Below are 18,587 nucleotides of genomic sequence, written 5' to 3'. Positions count from 1 at the left end.
GCGCAGCTGAGCGGAGGGAAGCTGTGTGCGCCCTAACCGCGGGAGGTCGCTGTCGTAGTCCTTGTACATGCTGTGGAGGCAATCAAATGTGGCTGGTGAAAGGCTCGCGGGGGCTCCTAGGCGCCTGCTCTCTTCAAACCTGGACTAAATTCCTGGAATAGCTAATTGCCAGGCCCACCTGGCACACTACTGGCCCACCACAGGGAAGGAAATCTGGGGAACAGCACGCCCTAATAGGGCAGGGATTCTCACACTGAGTGTGTTGCCTCTGCCCTGAGAGCGCCTCCCCTCCATCTCCCCTGTTCTGCCACAGGCACCAGAACCCTGGAGTCACCCTGACTGAGAATCTTTGAGTCACATTTGATGCAGAGTTCCTGATGGAAAGGGCTCTGAACTCGTGGGGACACCCATACATGTACCTTACAGATGAGGAAACTGTGGCTCAGAGATGGTGAAGTGACTAAAAAGGAGTACAGATCATACAGCGAGGAGGACCAGGAACATGAACTAGAACTTGGGTGTCCCTTGCATCTATGACGGTGAAAGTAACATTTACTGAGCTCTATGCATGTTCCGGCACGGATCCAGACACTTTATAGTTACTATCTTCAATTGGAACAACCCTAAGAAGTAAGTATAATACTATTATTACTTCCATTTTGCAGATGGGGAAAATGAAGCATGGAGAAGTTAAGTGGCAGGACAGCAGTTAAAACCTGAGCTGTTTACCTCCTAGAGTGCTTCTCCAAGATCCACAGAGCTACCAAAGTCCTGTCAGTTCTTTCCTTTGAGAATTTCAAGTGACTCTTTTCCTGAGTTCATCAGGGCATCATCTCAGAGTAATTGTAGTATAATAAGTATATTTGGTCTTTGTCTCGAATTCCTATTCAGGGCACTGAGCTCCTAAAACCCTTTGAATTTCCTGGGTGATTGAGTGCTTTTGTTATTTATACTACCCCTTTTCAATCACACCTAAATTTATGCTAATGAGCCTGAAGATGGGCTGGTGACTTAAAGACAAAGTGATTAGAGGGTGAGAAATTTCAGCTCCACCCTCAACCTACAGGGAAGGGAGGAGTGGAGATTGAGCTCTTTATCTCTTTGATAGTTTCCTGTTGGTGAATTTAAGGAGTTGCTAGTAGGGTGGCACACCTAGAGAGCACATGGCAGCTTCATGACATCCCCTCCCCCCCCCCCCCCCCCCCCCCCCCCCCCCGCCCTTCTGTGCCTTATCCTGTGGATTTCTTCCATTTGGCTATTTCTGACTATACCCTTTATAATAAACTGGTAAATGTAAATAAGGTGTTTTCTGAGTTCTGTAAGCTGTTCCAGCAAAATATCAAACCTGAGGAGAGTGTCCTGGAACCCCAGAAGCTGGGTAATTCTGTGGGACTGAGTTCTTTAATTTGTGGGATCTGATGCTGCCTCTAGGTAGTGTCAGAATTTAATTGAATTGCTGTATAGCCCGTTGGTTTTGGAGAATTTGAGAGTTGTTAGGTATCACCAGAAGTGGTGTCAGAAGTAGGATATGCTGGGGTGCCTCGATGGCTCAGTCAGTTAAGCATCAGACTTCAGCTAAGGTCATGATCTCACGGTTCATGGGTTTGAGCCCTGTGCTGACAGCTCCAAGCCTGGAGGCTACTTCAGATTTTGTGTCTCCCTTTCTCTCTTTGCCCCTTCCCTGCTTGTGCTCTCTCTCTCTCTCCCTCTCTCAAAAATACATAAATAAACACTTAAAAAAGGATTTGCTAAAATAATAATAATAAAGAAAGAAAATAAAATAAATAAAGAAGTAGGATTTACTGGCCTGGCCCTAGCTTATGAAAACATGTGTTTTGGGAAAAGAGAGAATGAAAGGGTGGAGGAGAAGAGGAGGAACCTTTGATTCCTGGGTGGCAATGTTCACATAGTCACCCATAGTATCAAACAGCAATTGTGCTATAATCAATTACTAAAGGTAACATTTACCAATGGAGTTTAGAGATGGATCTAACTCCTGGGAAATTGATTCACTGGATGCTTAAGGAAATGGAAACTAATAAAAAAGCAAACTATATAATCTCTCTTTCTCTCTTTATTTATTTTTGAGAGAGAGAGAGAGAGAGAGAGAGCACTCACAAGCGGAGTAGGGGCAGAGAGAGAGGGGAACAGAGGAACCAAAGTGGGCTTGGCACTGACAGCAGAGGGCCCAATGTAAGGCTTGAACTCACCAACTGCGAGATCATGACCTGAGCCGAAGTTTGATGCTTAACTGACTGAGCCACGCAGGTGCCCCCAAACTATATAATCTCTTGGTTGTTGTTATCTGTAATTGCTAAAATGAAAGAAAGGTAGAGGGCTGGGTGAGACCGTGATGCTGGACCAAGCTCAGATTTTGGTTAGTCTGGGTTTTTTGGCTTATGTCGGTACTATTGAGAGTACCTCTAAAACTCTGTCATAAGAAGATGGGCCACAAGGGAGAGGACAAAACCAAGAAACTACTGAAACCAGGAGGTATCATGTGAGGGAGTTGTTTTATTTTGTAGATTAGTATCATCAACTTCCTGAAGAACCTTTACTGAAATGGATTGTGAGTGTGACTAATTTAGGGGCAGTATCTTTGTTTTTACATGCTTCAGCATGGAAGAGCATGTTTGGGTTGTTACTGGACCCATAGCTCACTATGGAAAAATCGCAGATGGCCATACAGAGACACAGAGGGTTATTCCTGAGGAAATGACCAGCCTGCTAGATTGGATAAAACCACTCCCATCCCCCACCCCCCACCCCCCCACAAGTAACTTTCCTGCTGCAAAATCAGTCCAAGAAGCCTTATCAAATTTGGTGTCTAAGCTTCCCTTCATGGGTGTTACTGATATTAATAAAAACATTAGATTAACAAGAGAATGGGGAGACAAAAAGGGGAGAGTCAAAGTTCATCTTGATGGACAGCAGGATGGACATATCTAGATGGTTATTAAGAAGAAGGTTTCAAGCAGCCCCATTTGTCCCATTTGTCCCATTTGTTAACTATTGTTGCTCTCAGTCTCTGTCCTTGCTATGTAAGAGGACATTGATGACCCTCAGAGCCCAAATTCTACCTGTTTTCCAAGATCTTATCCCATGAAGTCCTTTCCTTTGCTCACATCCTATTTCCTTAACAGTATCTTTCTTGCTCACTCCCTTCTTGCTCATTTGCCCAATTCTCTTTCTTACGGTGTTCTCTTTCTTACAGTTCATATAGTTGGTTTTGGTGGAACCATTATCGATGCATATCACACACCCTTATCCTTCTGAGTAGGTGATCAAAAGCCCCTCTTCCCCTGACATGGATGACATTATTCTTCAGGAATTGAATTAGATTCTGAGACAAAGATGAACATGCAAGAGATTTCTTCAGGGACGCCTGGGTGGCTCAGTCAGTTAAGTGTCTGATTTTGGCTCAGGTCATGATCTCATGGATTGTGAGTTCAAGCCCCACGTTGGGCTCTGTGCTGACAGCTCAGAGCCTGGAGCCTGCTTTGGATTCTGTGTCTCCCTCTTCCTATGCCCCTCCTCAACTCATGTGTGCGTATGCGTGTGCTCTCCTTGCTCTCTTTTTCTCTCTCAAAAATAAATAAACATTAAACAAAGTTTAAAAAAAAGATTTTTTCAGAAGTGCTTTTGGAATCTATAGCTGTGGAAGGATGGGAAAGATAGTGGGATTGGGCAGAGGGACGTGTTGAGCTTTGATGCTACCTCAGTAGAGACCTCAGCAGACCCAGTGGGAGTTCTGAAGCTGGGATGACCCTTCAAAGTTGTCCTGAAATGGCATGAGGGGGTTGCTTCATTTGGGGAAGTTCCTGTGGGTGCTGATAGCTGAGGGCTTTCTGTTGAGAGCAGGCCTAACAGTTGGGAGAATAAGTCCTTCGTTCCTTGAGGGAGACCAGGCGACAATGACAGTGTCTACCACAGTCCATCCACCTCGTGTGCCACTTGGATCCATTTCTTCATATAAGTTCTGGGAGCAGTTCCCCCAGCATTGTGGTGAGCCTCTCTCTTCATGGTGGAAACTTAGAAAAGGAAAGCTAGTAGGAAGAATTATGGTTACTGTAACTGATCAGGATAGCAAGGGATACCCATCATTTTTCTTTTCTACCGCACATTCTAGATTTCCTTCCTCCTTAGCTAGCACCTCTGCTGATTTCAGTGGCTTTACCTGACGGTGTGATCCAGACTTTTACTCCTGAGGTGTGTGAGCATCTGGTATCCATGCCCTCCTCAAGCCATTGCTTCTGCATTTTTTTTATTTTACCATCAAAATAGAGGAGGAGAGTGTCAAGAGGCTCCCGAGTGGACAAGCTGATGCCAAACTATTTCTCCTCCATCTCTTTTGTGTAGCAGCTGCCCTGCCTCCTCTATTCTTGTAATTAGGATCTACTCTGTGGCCAAGATGGTGATGCTTCTTCTTGCCCTTCACACAAGGAGCCAAAAGTTGCTGGGCAGCAGCCATACTCTCTCCCCTGTTGGACACATTTTCCCTTTGGGAATCAGGACCTCTAAACCTGTGGGGCCTAGCATTTTAGGGACAGGAAGCACAAATTCTCCAGGCAGATCATAGGAGTAATGGTAAGAAGCCAATTCCTGCTTCCTCCCTTGTTTTTGGACTCATGTGTTCTACCTGTTGGGCACACTGCATAATATGAAGGTTGCTATTTTTTTTTTAATTTTTTTTTTAATGTTTATTTATTTTTGAGACAGAGAGAGACAGAGCATGAACAGGGGAGGAGCAGAGAAGAGAGGGAGACACAGAATCTGAAACAGGCTCCAGGCTCTGAGCTGTCAGCACAGAGCCCGACGCGGGGCTCGAACTCACGGACCGTGAGATCATGACCTGAGCCGAAGTCGGACACTTAACCGACCAAGCCACCCAGGCGCCCCTGAAGGTTGCTATTTTAAAGTGGACACTGCATGCTGGAAGACAGCACGCTGTCTTCTCTAGGTATCATTTTCAAGTTTATGCTTTAGCTGTGCCTTCACCAGCCCATTCCATCACTGTATCAGGCTGGCAGTTTCTGGGTTGTGTGGTATGTAATGTGACCAGTGGGTTGCCTAATCATGGGCTCACTTTATACCTCCTTTGCCAAAGACTGGGTCCTTGGTCTGATGTGATGGGATTCCATGCCTGTTGTTCAAACACTGTAAGCTCTTAGATGATGGTGATGGTTGACTCCCAGTGGGCAGGAAAGGTAAAACCATGCCTGAAATATGTTATTTATTCCTGACAAAACAAACTGCTTCACCCTTTAGAGTGGAAGGAATCCAGTGTAGTCAACTTGCCACCAAGGGGCTAGTTGGTCTCTTCAAGGTATGATGCCATCTTGGAGACTTGGCTTCTGTTTTTGCTGCTAGCAAGTTTGCTGCTAGCAGGTTAGACACTTGACATTTGGCAAAAACCTTTATCAGGTTTGGTAAGTGGGAGCCCACCCTATTGGGCGTATGGGAATGGGTTTCTAATGATTAATGCTGACGCCTAGCCTCTATTTTGGGAGGAGACTCCTATCATTTCTATTGCTGTCAGTGAGTCCACCAACTTAGCAGTAGTGTTTTCTGCCATCAGCCTTGGCCTATATAGTAGAGCCATTATGGGATGTCTTGGTGATGCTGGTAGCCCTCCTACCAAACATTCCTTATTACTTTGGCAAATTATGTATCCTGTGGAATATAGTTATTTCATGAGTTTTCCAACCTTATAAAGTCTATCCTTCTTGACACCCACTTTCTGAGCCTTTTTATCCTTCCTGTCAGTTACGGCATTTCTGCCTCACTTGGTGCAGGCTGTCACTTTCTCCGTGCTTTTAGTTGCAGATTAATTATTTTACACTTTTCATTACTCTTTTCTAGAGCATCCATGAGCTTAGCTATAATCACTCAACTTCCTTATTCTTTTTTTTTTTTTTTTTAAATGCTTATTTATTTTTGAGAGAGACATAGACAGAGTCGACCAGGGGAGGGGCAGAGAGATAGCGACACAGAATGGGAAGCAGGCTCCAGGCTCCAAGCTGTCATCCCAGAGCCCGATGTGGGGCTCAAACTCATGAACTGTGAGATCGTGACCTGAGCCAAAGTCAGACGCTTAACTGACTAAGCCATCCAGGTGCCCCTCAATTCCCTTATTCTTCTAGTTACAGATTCCCTCATGTTTCTCAAAAATCTGATTCACTGAACCAGCCAGTGCATTTCTTTGCACCAGGATACCATCCCAATTCACCAGGGACTCTCCAACTCCACCTAACCGATGCTGGGTCCCTGTCAGCTGGGTGGCGAGTGATCCTGCTCTAAAATCCCATGTTAGCATCTGCTTTCTTAGAGCATCCTGGCACCAGCTGCTGCAGGTTGGGTTATCCATAGCAGACCCTAAGATGGAGATGAACTTGCTGGAGGTTTCTTAGGGAGTACTCTCAGGATCACCTCCTGTGAAGGAAAGGAAGCAAGTAGGATTGGGCAGGGGGAGAGGATGAATGTTGAGGCAGTCTCTGCAGAGGCCTCAGCCAACCCTACAGTGGGTTCTGAAGCTGAGAAGACTTTTCAGATTGTTCCAAGCTGAATCAGGGGGACCAAGCCTTTGCTCCCTTCTAAATTAATTGGTCATAGGATGCTTCAGAAAGGGGGTATGACCTTGGGCAAGGTGGCTTTCCTAGGTGAGGGCTTCTGTATGGGCTCATCATTGAGGGCCATATTCCAGCAGCACCCCCAACAGCTGGGGGGGCCAGGTCCTTCATTCCTGAAGGGGAACCTGGGTGACCCATAGCAGTGTACACCACACTCCTATTCCTAGGGTCCATCTTAAGAAAGGACATAAATACAACTTGGATATCCTATGGCCTAAGAATCATTATGAGCAGAGTTCTGTGGGGCTAAGAGTGAGAGTGGTAAGGGCCACTTTATTCTTTTTTTTCTCTGGATTTTAGAAACTCTGAAACCTATTTTGGAGGCTCCTAGGCTACTGGACAATGGGTAAAACTCGGAAGGGGAGAGGAGCCTGGTGTTAAAGATCTAAGGCTCACACAGCCCTTGCTTCCATAGCAAATTGGGTGCCAGGCTTGGAGAGTGATTGGCATGGGAATAATATGCCTGGTTGGGACAGAGAACTTCCTAGTTAATTTGGACTAATTGGATCAGGTACCACTAGGGTACCTATGCTCTTTTGTGTCAGGAAACCTGTTCAAATTCTGTACAGGTAACCAGCCAACTCTCCAGCTGCCTTTAGATCTGCAGATTAAATCCATAATCGCCCCTCCTCCCTGGCAGCAGCCTAGAACTGATGGGAAGAGGTCCCCCTCTTGTGGATATTTTAGGGAGTACTAGAGAACTAGGAATCTATGGATTCCAGGGCATGGACCCTGAAGAAATGGAATCTTCTGACAGGCAATTGCAACAGTGTGTCCCAAACCCTCCATGGTAGGGACTGTGGCTGTGGGGATGGGCGTTAGATTCAGTCTCCTGGGTTAGAATCCTGGCTCTGCTGCTCACTCATTGTGTGACCTGGAAAAAACACATCACTTTCTGAGCTTTGATTTCTTCCTAGATGACATGGGGATAATAATGGTGCGTGGTGGTTGTGAGATTCAGTGAGATCCCAAGGACTTAGGATAGTACGTAGTGTTGAGGAGGTGTTTAGTGTCTGATGCCATCCTGTTAAGCTACATCTTCAATCTGTACTATCATTGCTTTAATGAGGTCCAGCTCAGGGCTCCCGGCTACCCATGCCCCATTCATAGTATCCATTGCAGGGGAGAGGAACTTACTGTGGTGAGGTGAAGGCCAAAGGAAAGAATGTGGGAAGAGACATCTAGGTGGCTCAGTAGGTTAAGCATCCGACTTCAGCTCAGGTCATGATCTTGTGGTTTGGGGGTTCGAGCCCCGTGTCAGGCTCTGTGCTGTCAACTTGGAGCCTGGAGTCTGCTTCAGATTCTGTGTGTCTCTCTCTACCCCTTCCCTGCTTGTTCTCTGTCTCTCTCTCTCAAAAATAAGTAAACATTAAAAAAATGTTTTAAAGGAAAGAATGTGGGAAACTTTGAAAAATCCTTTCCCTCACTGCCCTCACTTCCACCTAATTACCCATGGAAGATGTAGGGAGCATTTACCTAACAGATGGTGACTTGGCTCCTTTTATTGACAGGCAGTCATACATTTATTAGCTCAACACACACGCACACACACACACACACACACACCCCACACACACACTCATACTCTGTTTGTCTAAACAAAAACCTCACAGAATTCAGCCTCCCTAGAAAAGCCCTTTAGTCATCTACTGTTATTCATGCAACCTCTCTCTCCCCACCCGAATTTCTTATGAAAGGATTCTTTCAGTAACAACAATTCCCTTCAGAGGAGGGAGAGAGAAATTTTGCATCTAAGAGAAATATAATTTAGAAATTTCCCTATATTGTTATACTAGTAACTGAGCAATTCTTTTTTTTTTAAATTTTTTTTTTCAACGTTTATTTATTTTTGGGACAGAGAGAGACAGAGCATGAACGGGGGAGGGGCAGAGAGAGAGGGAGACACAGAATCGGAAACAGGCTCCAGGCTCTGAGCCATCAGCCCAGAGCCCGACGCGGGGTTCGAACTCACGGACCGCGAGATCGTGACCTGGCTGAAGTTGACGCTTAACCGACTGCGCCACCCAGGCGCCCCGTAACTGAGCAATTCTAACCAGTCCAATAGGAGTTTCCATGGGGGACATGTGGGGAGCTGTGGGAGCAGAGAGGAGGCATGTCACCTGGATCTGAGGGCCTTAGTGCAGGTTCCCTAGGAAGTGAGTTACGTCTATGCTAGGACCAAAGAATGGAATGAGACTAATGTCCCTGCAGAGGGAACTGCAAGTGCAGTCCTGTGGCAAGGAAGGGCTGGCAGGTTTGGGAACTGAGGCAGAAGACAGTATGACCACAGGAGACCTGGGAGGGAGTTGGAAGGTGTATGAGGCTGAGGCTGGAGACTGGCACTGGCCAGAGTAGGAGAATTACATTAGAGTTTAGTCTTAATCCCCAAAGGAATGAATGCATTTATTATTAATTAATTAATTAATTAATTATCCAGTCAGCCAGCCAGCCAGCCATTCAGGTGACACATACGCAGAAGTTTATTCTGAGCCAAGTGTTGGGCCAGGGACCCTGAAACACAGAGATGACTGTGCCCCAGCACCTCCCACAGACAGCTCATGGTGGTGGGAAGACACAGACATGAAGCACAGACCTACGAGAAAGGGCTTCTGGAGACAGCTTTCTTGGTACTGTAGAAGTCAAAGGAAGAAGTGGTTGATTCCCGCTAACTGCAGAGAAAAGGTTCATGGAGATGAGGACATTTTTTCCAGGAGGCCAGTCTTGAAATATGAGTTAGTATTTGCCTGGAGGACGAGATTGGGAAGAGGTTTCTCCTTCCTTTTCAATGCTTGAGATGTACTAACCATCTTTCAGAGCCTAAACAACAGGCTCCCAGATTTCTCAGGGCCTTTGCACCTATACTGTTCCTTCTACCTAAAAAGATCTTCCCTCTCCTTTCACTTAATTAACTGCAACTCATTCTTTTAAAAAAATGTTTATTTATTTTGAGAGAGAGAGAGCAAGCAGGGGAGAGGCAGAGAGAGAGAGGGAGACAGAGAATCTCATGCAGGCTCCACACTGCCAGCACAGACCCGGATGTGAGGCTTGAACTCATGAATCATGAGATCATGAACTGAGCTGAAATCAAGAGTCAGATGCTTAATGGCTGAGCCACCCAGGCACCCCTGCTACTCATTCCTAGTTCAACTGTGACTTCCTTGAGGATGCTTTCCCTGATCTATTTTTTTCTTTTTCTTCCTCTTTCCCCTTTCCCTCTTTTCTCCTCCTCCTTCCCCCTTCCCCCTCCTCCTTGTCCTCTTTCTATCCTCACCCCCTTCTCTTCCTCCTCCTCCTCCTCCTCCTTCTTCATCCCCCACCATAGTTCTCATTGCAGTTATAATATTGCATTTGTTTATGTGCTTATTTAATTACTGCTTGCCTTCTCCAGTACACTGTAAGCTTCATGAGAGTCGGGACCATGTCTAGTCTTGCTCCCATCATATCTCTAGTATTCACCACAATGTCTGCCAGTGCCTGCATAAGATTGGTTGCTTGAATAAATTCGAAGTGAGAGGATAAGCAAAGGGCCAAAAGCATGAAACACTATGCAAAAGAGGAAATTTCCAAAAGTTTAAATGAAGGCTAGTTGTGCAAGGAGATGCAGGGAGATAGGCACGGCCCATGTGTTGAAGAGTTTGGTTGCAAATTTGGACAACTGAGTATTAAAGGATTTTATTGGCGTTTGTCCCGAAGGCTATGGAGCTTCAGTGAGGAGAGCCAGAGAGATCAGCTGGTAAAGAGGGTGATAGGTGAGGTTAGAGATGATGAATTCTGAAGTGGAATTTAAGAGGGGTGTTTGGCAGGGAAATAGATAGAAGAGATACCTGGAAAGCAGCATCCACAGAACCACCTGGATGCTGTGGGAGCAGGGCTCTTGATGCCTTCCAAGTGGCCACCTCAGATCTGTATGTAAACAAATGAACACAGGGAGCACTCGAATTAAAGACACCAAGGTTTTTGTTATAGCTGATAGGCAGATGGAGCACACATGTAAGAGTTGGGCTGGCACAAGAAAAGGGATGCAGCTTCCTCTGAAGTTAAAGGTAGGTGTAGGAGGAAGACAGAAAACAGAAGGATTGCAAAGTCCAGGTGATCTTTTAGGAATTGAGGTCACGTAAGCCATAATAACCTGCTTCCTCCCCCATCTGCCTAGTTCCTTGTCCATCAAGTTTTACCTTAGTCATTCTAGCACACACAGGGCACCCTCCCTATGCTTCACCCGCATCACACTCATCTAGCACCCAGCACTACACAATTACTCAGTGGTTTCCCCAGGAGATCACAAGTGATGGGGGGTAGGGGGGCAAGACCTTCAGTGTCTCCCATTTTATCCCCGCTCCCTGGCATGGTGCCTCGGGTATAGTAAAGGCTTACTGTTTATTTGTTCAAAGAGAAAGGAGAGGTTTTCTAGTATCTAATCTAATAATTTTATATACATACTCCCCTTTTCCTCAGTAAAACCTCATTCCCCCAAAGAAATTTTTTCAACTGTGTTTCTTGGAAGTTTAGCTTCCTTTAGGGGAAGTTTGAAATAAAACTGTAACCTTTGAAATCAACTTGTGTAAGTTGCTTTAACAAAGCCCTTGCTTTGCTTTATGTGAGTAATAACACCCACACTTTTTTGTTACATCAGTGTGAGGACCACACCCTATGTGTTTCATTTTGAAAACAAGTTTTCTTAAAACCAGAAATGCAATATATTCACATGTTAAAAAAATTTTTTTCAGGTACTTAAAGGGTTTACTTTAACTAGAGAATGCTTCTTCCTACCCCAACTCACTGAGCCTTTCTTTGGAGAGAAACATGGTTCCTTTTTTGTGTGTTTTTTAGAATGTTTCTAGAATGTTTCTACTATAGAGAGAGAGAGAGAGAGAGAGAGTGTGTGTGTGTGTGTGTGTGTGTAATAGAATGTTGAATGGGACTTCTGATGCCTCAATTAAAAAAAATTTTTTTTTTAAATCTTTATTTTTGAGAGAGAGAGAGAGAGACAGAGTGCGAGTGGGGGAGGAACAGAGAGAGGGAGATGCAGATTCCCAAGCAGGCTTCAGGCTCCAAGCTGTCAGCACAGAGCCCGATGTGGGTCGAACTCACAGACTGTGAGATCATGACCTGAGCTGAAGTTGGATGCTTAACCGACTGAGCCATCCAGGCGCACCAGTGATACTTCAATATTTTGACCAAAGCTCTAAGGTTAGACAATATACATACCCAAAGGATTACTTAAAAGTTGGCTGAACAGATCCTTTCACCCTCATCCTAACATCCACCTTTGGTCTACATAAAAGAAGTCTAAAAATTCTATGGCAGTTAAGCACAGGGGCAAGTGCTGTGATTCTTCTAAGTATGTGTATGTTTGTGTACATGTGTGGATGGCAGGAGGAGGCTGCTAAGGAAACCACTAAGAGTGATTGATAATCTAGCATCTTTCTTAGGGAGAAAGGCTTGGGGAGTTGCCGAGGCTTATACCCAACGCAATCCCAATACAGCTACCACCGCCAAGTATGGTGAGAGAGTTCTTGGAAGAGCTTCATATGTGACATAGACGCTCCTGCCTCCTCTCCCACCTGTATGTTTCAGGCGGGGAGGCTGGCTGGAGTAGCCCTCAGCGTTAGGGCGAGGAGAGAAGGCAGTGATGAGGTAGTGTGCGTGCTAACAGTATGTGTCTAAGTCACATGAATACCAAAGAAAAGAGCTGAATGCGAAGGAACCTTGTGCAAGGGGGCACTTGATACTGCAAGAGGAGACTACAGAGTATGCTTCACTAGAGAGGAACTGAGGACATGGGGACTCAGGACATTCACTGGAGGGTGCATACCCCTTCCTGCTCACTTCTTCCCCATCCCCCAGGTCAGAGAACTGGACACTGTCCATATCCCTAACAGGGCCTCTGAAATCCACACATGTCCCCAAGAGAGAGCCATATTCAGACACCTCTATACAGAGGGTTATGCAGAGCTCAGTTACAGCAGGCCAGTGCCACAGTATAAGCTCACACCCACACACCCCATGTGGACTCTGGAGGAGCCAGTTGCAGAAGGTGAAGGAGGTGGATGGAAAATGAAAGCACTGTCCACACCTCTTTTATTATTACCAGTTCCCAAACCACAAGACTGGCCTGAGATGGAAGTGCAAGGCTGGTGGGGGAAATTTTGAGTTGGAATCATTTCAATACACAGAAGTAAGCTTAGTGTTAATTATCAACTTGAAACTATTTTTCTATCTGAAAGTGACTGTAAATCTATGGGATTAGTTTGAGACATCATGGGAGGGGGCTTGTGAAAAGGGCATTCAGTGGGGCGTGTGTGAAGGCTGTGTTCGGAAGGAAAGCTGAGGTATGTTTGTGCTCCACTGAATTCAGTTCATTCAATAAATCCATTGCGTCTGTGTTAATAGGCTTGTAATGCAAAATACACAAAGGAGACAACAGTACATTGTTTCTTCTGCTTAGCAAAGTATCTTTTCATATCAACTGGCAGAGAGCTAACTTCTGGATAGTTCCAGGGAACCAGTGAATCACATGGGCTTTTCACTGGATTCTGAACAGAGGGCAAATGCCCAGGGGCAGACGAGGATTGAGGTACACTATCTGCTTTAACCTGATACTGTACTGGAGAGGAATGCTTGGGCCTGAGGCCACAGTGAGACTTTCTATGAATCTTCTGTCCTGGCCACCCTTCAGCTAGATTTAGACATTGGGATAGGTCCAAAAGATGGGCTTGGCCCATGGCCCATCTACTGGGAGAGGAGAGCAACACATCTTTAGGACCGTCTCTAAAATAATAATACCCTGGGGCTTCTGGGTGGCTTAGTCAGTTAAGGTCTGACTCTTGATTTCAGCTCAGGTCATGATCCCAGGGTTGTGGGATCGAGCCCCATGTTGGGCTCCGTGTTGAGCATGGAGCCTGCTTAAGATTCATAACAAAATAAAAAATAAATTAAAAAATAAAAATAAAAATAAATAAAAATCAGCATCTGTCACACACACACAAAAAGATTCTCTTGCTCTCCCTTTGCCCCCCTCCCCCTCTTCCTCACTCAGGCTCTCTCTGTCTCCCAAAAATAAAAATAAAGATAAAAGAAAATGAAGTGAAATACCCAAACTTTTTATTTGCAAATCCCTATGAATAAATGATTTTTGAGCACTCATCCTCAAATGTTGCTTCATTTACAAATTATATACAAATTTATAGTCATATTGGTTTTCTTTAATGACTTATTAGAATATAAATTTGAGAATGAAATAAAAGTAAAAATAAATACCAGTTCTAATAATCTAGTGTATTATTCTTTCACCTCCATGGATTGGCCTACATGCTGTACCGCCTGGGATGCACATACTCAGCTGCTCCAGAAGGAGAATCTAGGCCTGACTCGAGAACAGAAGTGGAGGAAGAGATGCTCCATGTGGGCCTGCAGGTCCCATGAGAGAGCAAGAGCCAGGAGCCCGGGCTGTGGTTTGGCAAACACGGCTTCATCTCACCAACTGAGTTACAAGTTCGATGAGAGGAAAAAGAGACCAGAAGTACTCTTCCAATAGAGTTTTCTCTTGGAGAATGGAACAGAATCCTTCCCCTCCTTGAAAACTTCAAGATGATAAGAGTGATAAACAACTCCTCCTACTTTAAAATTTAAAATCAGTGTAGTATTCCACTATCATGAGATATCTTGGAATATTTTTCTTTGTGTGTGTGTGTTTTTCCTTTCTGTATGTTCCAGCTCTAGACTGGGGTGGGAAAATTGCCATTCATGGGCCAAGTCTGGCCTGTTGCCATTTTTTTTTTGGGGGGGGGACAGTCTGTAAGCTAAGAATGGCTTTTACATTTTTAAATGGTTAAAGAAAACCAACAGAAAAATGGTATATTAGGACATACAAAAATTATAGGAAATTCAAGTGTCAATATCCATAAATAAAGTTTTATTGGAACACAGCCACCTTCACTCATTTATGTGTGAAGAATGGTAGAGCGGAGTCGTTGCAACAGAAACCCAATGACCCTCAGACCCAAAGTGTTTGCCGTCTGGCCTTTTACAGGAAACGTTTGTTGAGCCTTCCTCTAGAGAATCAGAAATAGCCATATTATTTCAAGGAAAAATAAGATTGTTGTAATAGTAGGAATGCAAGTAGAGGCAAAGGGCTAATGTTAAGAGTGGTGCATTTGTATCTGGGGTGTATGTTGATTTTTAAATAAGTTTTTGAGAATAAAAAAGAAAAGGGGAGATGTGCCTGGGTGGTTCAGTCAGTTAAGGGTCCCCAACTCTTGAGTTCGGCTTAGGTCATGATCCCAGGGTTGTGAGATCAAACCCTGCATCAGGGGCTCTGCACTGAGCATGGAGCCTACTTAGGATTCCCTCTCTCTCTCTCTCTCTCTCTCTCTCTCTCTCTCTCCCTCCCTTTCTCCTTCTTCTTCTTCTTCTTCTTCTTCTTCTTCTTCTTCTCTCTCTCTTTCTCCCTCCCTCTACCACTCCTCTGCTCATGTGAACTCTCTCTCAAACAAAACAAAACAAAACAAAACAAAAAACGGAAAGGGGAATCAAGGCATAGACTTCATGTCATTACAGTAATAGGGAACAGAACAAGGCAGGTAATTTAATTCCCCTTCTCCTTGCCCTGGAGAAACTAGAAAAAGAGCTTTGGGACTTCAGATTTCAAGAAGTTGGTGGTAAGAGGTGGGCTCGGGTCTGGAGGAGAAGATCAGACTGGGAGGAACTGTTATGCCAGGGTCAGCATCAGATGGATGAACAGCCTGCCCCACCACCGTCAGGAGGCCGTTTATCCAGCTAAAATTCATAGATTCAACTACCATGGAATTTGGGAGAAAGGCTATTGGAGGACATTAATAGTCTCAGCCATACTCCCCCTCTCTGGCATCTTCAACCTCTCCTGCTCAATTTGAAAATTCAACTGACACTCCCTCTTTAAAAATGAAGTAAGCAGGGGCGCCTGCGTGGCTCAGTTGGTTGAGCATCCGACTCTTGGTTTCCACTCAGGTCATGATCTCCTCATGATCTGAGGCCCCACATAGGGCTCTGTGGGTTTGGAGCCTGCTTGGGAGTCTCTGTCTCCCTCTCTCTGCCCCTCCCTTGCTTGTACATGCTCTCAATCTCTCTCTGAAAATAAAGAAATGAAAAAAAACTTAAAAAAATATAAATAAATAAAAATAAGCAAACAAAAGTAGGACAAAACAAATGCAATCCCCTCTCTGGACCTAACCTGATCTCCAACTATCTCCGTTTCTCTGCTCTCCTAAACAGGAAGCATCTCAAAAGAGCTCTCCACACATGCTGTCTCCACTTCCTCACCTATTTGTCCTTCAAAACACTCCCATCTTGTCTTGACCCCACCAATCTACCAGAACAGCTAAGGCACCTATGACCTAGGTGGACAGATCTAATGGACACTCTTCGGTCTTTCTCTTCTGGATCTGGACATATTTGATTGTCTTCAAGCACTCCCTGCTCTCTGCTTCTCTGACATCTCAGTTTTGGCTTTTCTCCATTTCCCTGCAGCCTGTTCCTTCTCAGTCTTTCACAACATTGACTTCCTGTGTCTGCCCTGAAGAAAACCCTGTGAACAGGAGGTACTGCAAACACAAGGTGAGTGCACTGTTCACACATTATCTGATTTCACTGATGGATGAAAGAACCTTGTTGTTGTTGTTTTAAATGTTTATTTATTTGTTTTGAGAGGGAAGTGGGAGGAGCAGAGAGAGAGAGAGAGAGAGAGAGAGAGAGAATCCCAAGCAAGCTCAGGGCTGTCAGTACAGAGCCCAAGTCAGGGCTTGATCTCAGGAACTGTGAGATCATGACCTGAGTTGAAATCAAGAGTTGGATGCTTAACCCACTGAGCCACCCAGGCGCCCTGAAAGAACCTTGGTTTTATAAGCTACCTGCTAACCCAGCCTAGCATCAGTGGAGAGTTCAAGATGCAAAGGAAAGAATCTGGGCTGATATGTGAAATCATGGTTCTTCTCTTAGCTTCAAATAGCATCAAAAACTCTAGATCCTGTTTATGACACTCAGTTCCCAGTATTGCCCTTTGTTAGGGCTTTATGCTCTTTCTCTTTAGAATGCTTAATCTCACATAGGCAACTTGTAATATACTTGTATTTTGCCCTTGTTGGGATGGGAGAGGGAGCTTCCTCTTCACCAAGGCAGCTAATCTCAGCCTCTATTACCTAAGAGTATATGAAGTCATTGTCTGACATAAGGACAGATCCCATAATTGGGTCTCCTGCCTGCCTGGCTCAGAACCTTATTCCCCTTATCTTTCTTGTCTTGCTTAAATCTAAGCCAAGAGTCAAGGCAAGTGTCTTATTTTCTGCAACAGTTTTTTTCTTTTTTAGTGGTTTTTCTTCTAAAAATATCTCTTATCTATACCTCCCTTGTGACCCTGTATGCAGTGTTACTAGTAGCCAATGATGGACTTTCTTTTGCTTTTTATCTACTGAAGAGCTCCAGCCAAAATCAGGCTTCCTGTTTTAACTTTTCTGAGCTGATGTAGACATTTCAACCACTCAAAGATGCTTGGAAATCACTGGGGCTAGGTGTGGAGGTCTCACCTCACTGCAGAGTTGGCTGCTTTCCAAGTCCTCTGATGCTGTGCAGCATGGGTAGGGCAGGTGGCCTTCTAGAACTTGCCAGGCCTGTTGTATCCTTTATGTTGAAATCTTATTTGTCCCTCTTGCCATTTCTTTGGATTGGAAATGTTCAAATTCTTATTTTCATTTATTGTAGTCAGAATTTAATCCACATAGTCTGGAGGTAGTGGGGAATAAAATCAGATTCTGGGCTCTAGTGTCTTAGCAGCTAAGAATGGAAGGAGGAAACCTGGAAGCTGAGAATTTAATCAAATTATCATAACATGACCCTGAGACAGGTACTGTTATCATCCCTAGTTTATAGGAAACGGAGGCTTGGAGAGATTAATTGACTGACTGGTAGAGTCAAGACTTGGGACTTGCTTTCAGGTTGTCCAAACCCTGGCCATGCTCTCAAAATTCCAGTGTCCACATCCCATTGTGAAAGTCTTGCCAGATAGAAACAGGCCTATAAAATGTCAAGCTTTCTTCCAATTTAGGAAATAGTTGTAGATATCAGGATGCCATGTAAACCTCTCAGAGAGTGTGCCTCAGGGACTGGACATCATTGAAAAGGGGGGAAATTCATGTGAAACTCCAGTGTCTACTGAGAACGTAATGAATAACTTTAACATAACAAAAAAGGTCTTTTCTCTACCCTTGGTTCAGTAAGAAGATATCTGGAGTTGTAATAAATGACTAAGGAGGTGGTCTGATTCTTTATTTAAAAATAGAGTTTTGGTTTTCTATCCTTGGACAGACAGATCCCTATCACTGTAGTATGAAGATATAAATGAAGAGTGTGGATGGGAATTTGCTGATTTGAGGAAAGTTAGAAAGTTGTGGATAGCACAAAAGCCAGTTGATTAGGGAAACATAGTTAATATTGTGGGACAATTTTGGCTTTATAGGACTATTACTCTAGTTCCATACTTGTGTATTAGTCATGATAAGTCACATTAGCTGCTTTAAGAAACAATCCTAAAATGTAAGTGTCTTAACACAATATGGGTTTACTTTTGGCTCTTGTCACTGTCCACTGTGGTGAAAGGGAAGTAAGGAGGACACAGGTAGATGGAGGTTCTATCACCTTCAACTCATGAGTTCTGGAATTGCCTGGATATTGAAATCCAGACATCAGGTGGGGATGGGAGTGAGGGTGGGAAGAGAGAGAGAAAGAGAGAGGATCATGCAGATGATCTAGGCTTGGAAGTAGTTTTCATGAAGCACCAGACTTGGAATAGTGCCTGCTGCTACTGCCCAAATTCCCTTGGCAGGAAGTAGGGCAAGGAGGAGGCCTGGGGAGGTCTGTGGGCCAAAGTGGAGAGAACAGGGATATTGCAGAGCATTGCAGCCTCTGTTGCAAGAGCTAATTGAACTT

At 44.6% G+C, this 18,587-nt stretch overlaps 1 long non-coding RNA gene across 2 annotated transcripts in view; it reads left to right on the top strand.

Annotated features, from left to right (window-relative positions):
- Positions 1-28: 28 nt before the first annotated feature.
- Positions 29-18,587, top strand: part of LOC123601293 — a 109,960-nt gene continuing 91,401 nt past the window's right edge. The window contains exons 1-2 of one of the 2 annotated variants that reach the window (XR_006714033.1): positions 29-630; positions 16,137-16,223. This is a non-coding gene — a long non-coding RNA (uncharacterized LOC123601293). The remainder of the gene's footprint in view (positions 631-16,136; positions 16,224-18,587) is intronic. The other variant, XR_006714032.1, reaches the window with a different exon arrangement.

This window comes from Leopardus geoffroyi, chromosome D1 (assembly GCF_018350155.1).
Source record: "Leopardus geoffroyi isolate Oge1 chromosome D1, O.geoffroyi_Oge1_pat1.0, whole genome shotgun sequence".
Taxonomy (NCBI): Eukaryota; Metazoa; Chordata; class Mammalia; order Carnivora; family Felidae; genus Leopardus; species Leopardus geoffroyi.
Note: the sequence above shows the minus strand (reverse complement) of the source record. Positions and strands in the feature narration are given on the sequence as shown.